The sequence below is a fragment of the Phyllostomus discolor genome, chromosome 4 (assembly GCF_004126475.2).
Source record: "Phyllostomus discolor isolate MPI-MPIP mPhyDis1 chromosome 4, mPhyDis1.pri.v3, whole genome shotgun sequence".
Lineage (NCBI taxonomy): Eukaryota > Metazoa > Chordata > Mammalia > Chiroptera > Phyllostomidae > Phyllostomus > Phyllostomus discolor.
Window position 1 is genome coordinate 62,662,311 of NC_040906.2, and position 8,413 is coordinate 62,670,723.

Consider the following 8,413-nt stretch of genomic DNA (forward strand, 5'->3'; position numbering starts at 1 on the left):
GTTTGCCGTTGAAAACAGTGGTTTGCTCAGTTCTTAAAAGCCTGCTAGAACGAAGCAGTGTGCCTGTCAGAGCGAGAGTGCTCCCTGGCTGCAAAATCTGGCTCGCTTTGACCCACTTGACCCAGGATGTCTGCTGTCAGATTACTTGTTTCTTCATCAGCCCACAGCCAAGCTCATTGCTCAATCTTTCCTTGCACTTGATATATTTAGTTAAACCCTTCCATTATCTTAAGGCTCTCTTTTGGTGCCTTACTCTGCTCATTTTAATCTTGCAACAAGCCTCTGTCTTCTCAGACACCTTAGATTTCTGAAGGGAGTGTTTTTCTTCCTGCGTGACCTGTTTCTGCTCTCATTGCCTCTCTTGCTGTTTCATCTGTTCTTTGATTTTGCTATTTCTGCCCCAGTGTGTTCACCTTGGTTTTCTCTCTCTGTGCTCTCCCTTAAGTGCTTCTGTGGTAATATCTGTTTCATTATTGAAAGCCTTTGGCCATCTTTCTTTGGAAAGCTGTCTTTATGTCATTAAAAAAATGTTTCATTATGCTAAAAATCTTTACAAAGCACAACATCACAACTCCAGCTCTTTGCTTCTTCACCCACTTCCCTATGTTTTAAGAAATTAGTTTCAGTGTCTACCATTGCATAAATAGAAATGATAAAACCTTTTACTTTGCATCTTATGACCACTAGCATTTTTGCATATGGTGCTCCTGATCCTACTATAGTCAAATGGCTACCATTGGCAACTAAATAAAGATCTCTCTCTTCAATCTATTGTTAAATTTTAATAATTTGACAGACCCTTTAGGAACAAAAACAAAATAATTTTTTCTGGACCCAAACTGTTGATCTAAATTACTTTACTTAGAATCCGTTGCTGTTTTAACATAGATATGGTTTTGTCTAATTTGGACAGTTTCTTGACTTTAGCAAGGCTGGAATGACTCAATTGTCTCACTGTTTTTCTTGTCTTTTGAAGCTATTCTCTAACTTTTGTTCATGAGGAACATCTATGTGTTGAGTCTTCCTTTTTCCTTTTCTCACAGGTCTCTGACAACCTTAGTGGTGATCTGACTGACCCCATTGGGGTTGAGAACACAAGGGCAAACTGGGGCCCAAGGCCCGGTGGCACGCCCATGAGATAGGCATTCAGGCCATCCAAAGGATGCTTTTGCAATTATTCAGATCAATTGGAAAGCTTGTAGAAAACATTCACATCTCGGTTACCACATCTTACATCTGATAATAAATACCTCACTGCAGAGGTCACCTCTTGTTTATCTACTGCCCTTGTTCTTCCCCAAAGTGCACTTGGCATCTCCCCCAGCCTCATGCCTCTGGCTGTGCTCAGGGAGACATTCTGAACACATTTTCCTTTTTTAGCTTTTATTTTTCTTTTGAGAGGTTTTATCTATAAATTGTATCTTTTCTCCCAACCTCATTCACTTTGATGCTTTTTCAAACTTCAGTATTGTGTCCCTTAAACAAACATCCAAAAATCTGAACTTGAATGGTTCTTCCCCTCTTGGGGAATTTGATTAGTCCCAAACAAGTCCTTTCACACAATTTCTCTCTTCATATTCAGCTCTATCTCTTATATAAAAATTACATCCAGATCCTCTGTTTTTAGAGATTTCTAAGCTCCAGCTCCAGCCTGCGTTCTGATGGGATAACAGAGAGAGCTCTAGATTTGGGATTAAAAGATCTCCAGAAAAGTTTCTCAATTTAACAAGGTACAAAACCTTGGGAAACTCTTAACTTCTCTGAGATTCATTTTTCTCATTTGTAAAATGGGATAATGATAGCTACCATCTCACAAGACTCTTGTGAAGATGAATTACTATATGCAAAATCATGTTCACAACTCTACATGTATTATGGATTTTTAGTTGAAGCTCTGCTTACCCTAATTTTTTTTAGTCCTCACCCAAGGAAATGCTTACTGATTTTAGAGAGGGGGGGAAGGTAGGGAGAGAGAGGGAGAGAAACATCGATGTGAAAGAAACATCAATCATTTCCAGGGACTGAACCTACAACCTAAGCATGTGCCCTGACCAGAAACTGAACCTGTGGCCTTTCTGTTTGTGGGACGACACTCCAACCAAGTAAGCCACACTGGCCAGGGTTTAATTTGCCCTAATTTTGTGTGCTTTTCTTTCAGTCCTTCATCATTTCCTCTAAAAGTTCTCTTTTCCTTTGGCTCCTCATTTTTCTTGGTTCAGGTTCTCTGGCACTTCTTTCTTTTTAATTAATTAATGAATTAATCACTCATCCATTCTATAATATTTGAATGAAAATGTTGACATCCTGATAGCTGAGGTCTGACTTATTGGAGGAAGGGAAACTATTTTGGGATAAGGTGATTCCCTGAGGATGTGGATTTTCTAGGAGTCAAGACAACCTAAGAAACACTAACTGTTGACTTGGAACCAAACAGATATGAGGAGGAGGAAGAGAGGGGGAGAAGGGAAGGGGAAAGCATTGGCAAGATGGTGTGAGGAATGAGGGACTGCCGGGGTGCAATGAGTAGTGAATAAAATCCTGGGTGGGGGGCAATGGGAAGTAAGGGCATATATATAAAATCAGGGATATCTAATATTCTGTTATAAGTTGTCTGATTACTGTGATGTAAACTCTCTACTAAATCTTTGGTAAAGCTTATTACTTGCTGGAGTAGGCTTTGGGGAAATCATTAAAAAGGGCTGAGTCCAAAGCCTGGGTCAAGATGGTAGGACAGGGACAGAAATTAATGAACGGATTTGTTGAAAATCAGAGGTGACCATGACCACGTAACCCTCCTGGAGATTCACAGACAAGTGCTCTTGTGGGGAGTACTTTGAACACCCACGAGGGGGAAGAGCGGGGTTTGAGCTTATCTTACCTATTCGGAGGGGATAGTGGTTCCAGTTGACATCTATATGTCATTTAATACATTCGTATTAAAACATAATATGTACCAAATGTCATCTAAAGGAAGCTGGTCACACAGGAAGAACCTGGTGTTTGCTGAATAAATAAATTTTAGTTTTTCCTGTCATTAATTTATCTTCTTTTGTTCCTTTCTTACACCACTTTTCCTCTGAGTGACCTCAGAACTAGCTATTTTTATGTTTTCTATATCCTTTTTCTAAGCAAGAATTGATTTCCCCTAGTGTTTTCTTCCTATACTTCTTCATCTCCACCAATTTTATATTTACTTTTTTCTTTCTTTCAGCCTAAAGGCATCTTCATTTTCTATTCCCCTGCTCTCTCAAATTTCCCAGTAGTCATGTTTGTGGATGTTGCTGGCTCATGTGTGTGTGCATGTGTATGTTGTTCAGTTTTGGCTTTGGTTTCTGGCTCTTGTGGCCAGCATAGCAATGCCAGTCTCTCTTTTATGGTGAAAGATTCCTGGAGGTTTAAATAAATGCTCCTTTTTGCTCCACAATGTTTATAAAATTCAGTTTAGAGGAAGAGAGACACAATGACAAAGATAGAGAGAGTGTGCACACACAAGTACTTATCTCTTGGAGTTAACACACTGAAGTATTTCTATGATGTTTAGGATTTGCTCTAAAATAATCCAGAAGGAGAGTGGGAAAAGAGCGAGCAGGTGAGGGGGGAGGCTGGACACATGGATAAATAAGATAGACCACATTCTTGAAGTTCTGTGATGGGCTCCTGAAGGTTCATTATAATATTCACTCAACTTTTGTGTATGTTTTTAAATTTCCATAAAAAGCTTAATTAAAATTTGTTTATTAATGTGTTGAACATACAATACAGTGTACAGATGATGTAGAATTGTGCACCTGAAACCTGTATAATTTTGTTAACCAGTGTCTCCCCAACAAAACATTCAATAAAAAATGAATAAATGAAATTGGTTGTTGGGGACCACTTTGTGTGGTTTTGGAGACTGTAGCCCCGTGTGAGCAAGGCCTTGCCTATAAGTTTTGACCACAAAACCAGGAATGCAGGTGGCAGGCACGACCCGATACTAACACCAAGGGTCCTCATGAGAAATCAGGCCTGAAGTATATGTTGTATCCTTTGAAGCTTGCTTTTCTTTGCTATAGCCCTGTTGGTATAAACCAGATGTTTAAGTTCAAAGCATAAGGAGTGAACTTATCTTAGGAAATACACCTTAACAACCATCTGGCACCAGCATGTCTAACAGACCCTGACCTGAGGCAGATCTCTGTGTTTCTTCAATTGTCATCTATAGATAGTATCAGTTTTTTATAACTATAGCCTTTGGACATTGATTGATGAGCTATGCATGTATTCTGTATATCCCTACACATACTGATCCCAATAAAAGCCATTTTGGAGAAGGGCTCAGAGCATTCTCCACTAGAGGGAATCACCACCCCCTTTCCTCCCAGAACAACAGATTGTGTCTGGGACAACTTATTCTAATCTGCAGAGACCTGGAGAACTCCGTGGGACAGCCCCTCCCACAATTTATTTATTAAGATCTGCATGTGGGTATTGATTTCCACACCCAACACATTTATAAGGTATATTTTTATTGCTATTACAGCTGTGCCATTTTTTTCTCCCCTTTATCCCCCTCTGCCCTGCACACCCCTCCCACCAGCATTCACCCTCCCACCCCACCCACTTAGATCATGTCCATGGCTGTACATATAAGTTCTTTGGCTTCTCCATTTCCTATACTATTTTTAACCTTCTCCTGTCTATTTTGTGCCTACCAATTTTGCTTCTTATTCACTGTATTATTTCCCCCATTCTCCCCCTCCCCACTGATAACCCTCCATGTGATCTCTATTTCTGTGATTCTGTTCCTGTTCTAGTTGTTTACTTAGCTTTAGTTTTTGTTTTTTAGGTTTAGTTGTTGATAGTTGTGAATTTGTTGTCCTTTTACTGTTTATAGTTTTGATCATCTTCTTTTTCTTAGCTAAGTCCCTTTAACATTTCATATAATAAGGGCTTGGTGATGATGAATTCCTTAACTTGAACTTATCTGGGAAGCACTTTATCTGCCCTTCCATTCTAAATAATAGCTTTGCTGGATAGAGTAATTTTGGATGTAGGTCCTTGCCTTTCATGACTTTGAATACTTTCCAGCCCCTTCTTGTCTGCAAGGTTTCTTTTGAGAAATCAGCTGATAGTCTTATGGGAACTACTTTGTCAGTAACTGTCTCCTTTTCTCTTGCTGCTTTTAAGATTCTCTCCTAATCTTTAATATTGGGTAATGTCATTATCATGTGTCTTGGCGTGTTTCTTCTTGGATCTAACTTCTTTGGGACTCTTTGAGCATCCTGGACTTGCATGTCTAGCTCCTTTGCCAGATTGGGGAAGTTCTCCTAAATTATTCTTTTCAAACAAGTTTTCAATTTCTTGCTCTTCCACTTCTCCTTCTGGCACCCCTATGATTCAGATGTTGGGACGTTTAAAGTTGTCCTAGAGATTCCTCAGCTTCTCATTTTTCTGAATTTTTGTTTTTTCATTCTTACAATTGGATGTTTATTCCTTCCTTTTGTTCCAAATCATTGATTTGAGTCCCACTTTCCTCTTCACTGTTGGTTTCCTGTATATTTTCCTTTATTTCACTTTGTGTATCTTTCATTTCTCCCTTCATTTTGTGACCATACTTAAATCATATCTGTGAGCATCCTCATTACTAGTGTTTTGAACTCTGCATCTGATAGGTTGTCTATATCCTCATCACTTAGTTCTTTTCCTGGAGTTTTGATCTGTTCTTTCATTTGGGCCATGTTTCTTTATCTCAGCACACCTGTTACATTGTAAGGGGTGGAGCCTTATGTATTTGTCAGAGTGGGGTAACCCACTTTGCTGCATTGTGGCACTATATGTGGGGGAACAGTGCTGCTTGCTTTCTTGCTTGGCTCTCACACCTCTTCCTGTGATTTCCCTCGCTTCCCACCAGCAAATTGGGCCCTTCTGGTGCTGATTCCTCAGTGGGTGGGTTTGTGTATGTTCTAGGACCCTGTGGATTCCTTCAATACACTCTCTTGTGAGGCTGGGAGTTTCTCCCACAGCCACAATCCCCACAGGTTTTTGCAGCCAGAGGTTTTAAGGCTTTGTTTTTCTGCACTGGAAGCCTGGGTTGCATGGTTTGTCCACACTCAAATGTGGGAAGTCCCATCTGCTAGCTGCCACCTGAGCTACCCAGTTTGCCACCTTACCATGTGTCCTCTCTGTCCCTGGCTTCCTGTCTCTGCCCCTCCTACAGGTCTTGATGAATGTTTCTTCTTTAAGTCCTTGGTTGTCAGACTTCCATGCAGTTCAATTTCTGGCAGTTTTGTTTTTTGTTTTTAAATTGGTCATAATCCTTCTTTTGGTTGCGCGAGAAAGTGAAGAGAAAGTTTGTACCTATGCCTCCATCTTGACTGGAATCCTCCCAACACATTTTTTTTTTTTACTGTACATGACCTTTGAGTGATTGCATAAGCCTCTTCCCCGGCATGTCCCCCACCCACCTACCAAGTCATTTCTAAACTTTCTCTTCATATTGATTTGCCAGCATGCCTACTTCCCTTTGATCTAAGAGCTCCTGGTGGCAGGAGCATTATCTTACTCATCTTTGTGTTGCAGTGCCTAGCATAGAGCCTCCTGAACTGAAATGAGTTATAGGGGAGTGAAGTGGTATTGGAAGGAAACTTGACTTGAGGTGGTGAACACACCATGCAGTGTACAGATAATGTATTATAGAATTGTACACCTGAAACCTATATAATTTCATCAACCAATGTCACCCCAATAAATTCAATAAAAAAGTAAAAAAGAAAAGAGCTAAAGAAGAGGATCTGCCAGCAAACCCGTAGCCATACCCTTCTCCTGGTGCCATGGCTTTTCTGGGCCTGTGAACACGTCGTAGGGGGCTCGCACTGGGTGGAGCCACAGCACATCCATGTGGGGCTTATTCCTCAGGAGAGAGGGGGAACGGCCCCTTTGACTTTCTACATATGTAGTTATCTCACCAGCAAGTTCTCTTACTGATCTATTTTGTTTTCTTCTGATACATTCTCCAAGATAATTCCAATTTCCCTTCATATATGAAACTCACATTAAACTTCTTTTCTATGATTTGGTGACTTAAGTGGCTAAAATTATGAACCTAAATTAATGTGGGGTCCTCACTGCATAATCTCCCTTTGAGCAGCCTCTCTCCCCCTGTCACACATCTTCCACCTCTAGACAAAGAGAATGGTTCTTTCTTCTCTTCTAACATCCTATGGGTAGTTGGCCTCATTTTACCCTCAGGAAAGCTGAGTGTTGTAGTGCTGCCATCTTTGCTTCCCATTTCCCTTATCTTCCTCCCCAGCTCTCTGCTTCTGTCTAGCCAAAATCTTCAGTTTTCCTTTGAATTTCTCATTCTAGCCTCAGCTTATACTTATAGTTTTACCACTATAGTTCTGGAAGCTTCTAGAATAATCATCCTGGTAATAACTTGCTCTCACTACTCTTTAAAAGGCTTGTTGCAAATCCTGTTGTCCATTTTGTCTTCTCAGTGTGCCACTGGGAAAGTTAAATTAGGGGATCAGATGCTGTTGTCCTTGTTTGACAAGGATCAGAAAGGTTGAGTGGGTTGCTTAAGGTTAACAACCTAGTAAGGGTCAGAAGTAGAAACCCAGTCTCCTAATCTCAGTTCAGTGATCCAGGTAGTATCCACTGTCAGGCTTATACTTTGGTACTATATTCTGGGGAAGTGGTGGCTGACTTTGAACTTCTGTGCATTTATTTGCCTTGCAACACTTATCATTCTGGAATATTCTGGACAACAATCCCAGAAGACTAGGAATTGAGCTAAGCCCAAGTTGGGTGTTTAGAACTGTCTTACTGATTTATGCTGGCACTCACCAAGGCTTGATATTATCTCAAACAATTCTATTACTCCTGAAAAAGAGCCAAACAACACAGAGGAGGAGGTGGGATACATCATTTAGACCACTGGGCCTTAGCCAGGTGCCTTTGGAGTTCCAGGAACCAGAGACAGGCTTGGCATCAGGTCAAACTCCAAGGGCTGTCAACCTATAAAATGATGGACTCTAGTGCTGACCTCATTTGGGGTAAAGAGAAGTGCTAAATGTTGGATAGCATTATAATGTAGAGGTTCAGCATGGTGAAATAGTGAGTGACAGCTAACCTCTGTGGAAAAAGAATATACCTTCCCGTCCCCTGAGGATGCCCTTGGTTAGTCACCTGTGAGTATATGAAGGGGTATGTGCGTGTTGCGGAAGATGGGAGAGCTAGAGCAGGTTTAGCTAGGGCAACGCTTTCCCTCTTGCCCCCACATCCAATTAAAATCAACTTCTACACCCCAATCACATACACTGTAGCATCATAATCCCTTCAGTTCTAGAGCATGCACTTTCTGGGAGGCCCTAAGCAAATCTCCTGCTGAAACTATAGCTCAACCTCCCATCCTTGAATGCTTTGCAAAAGA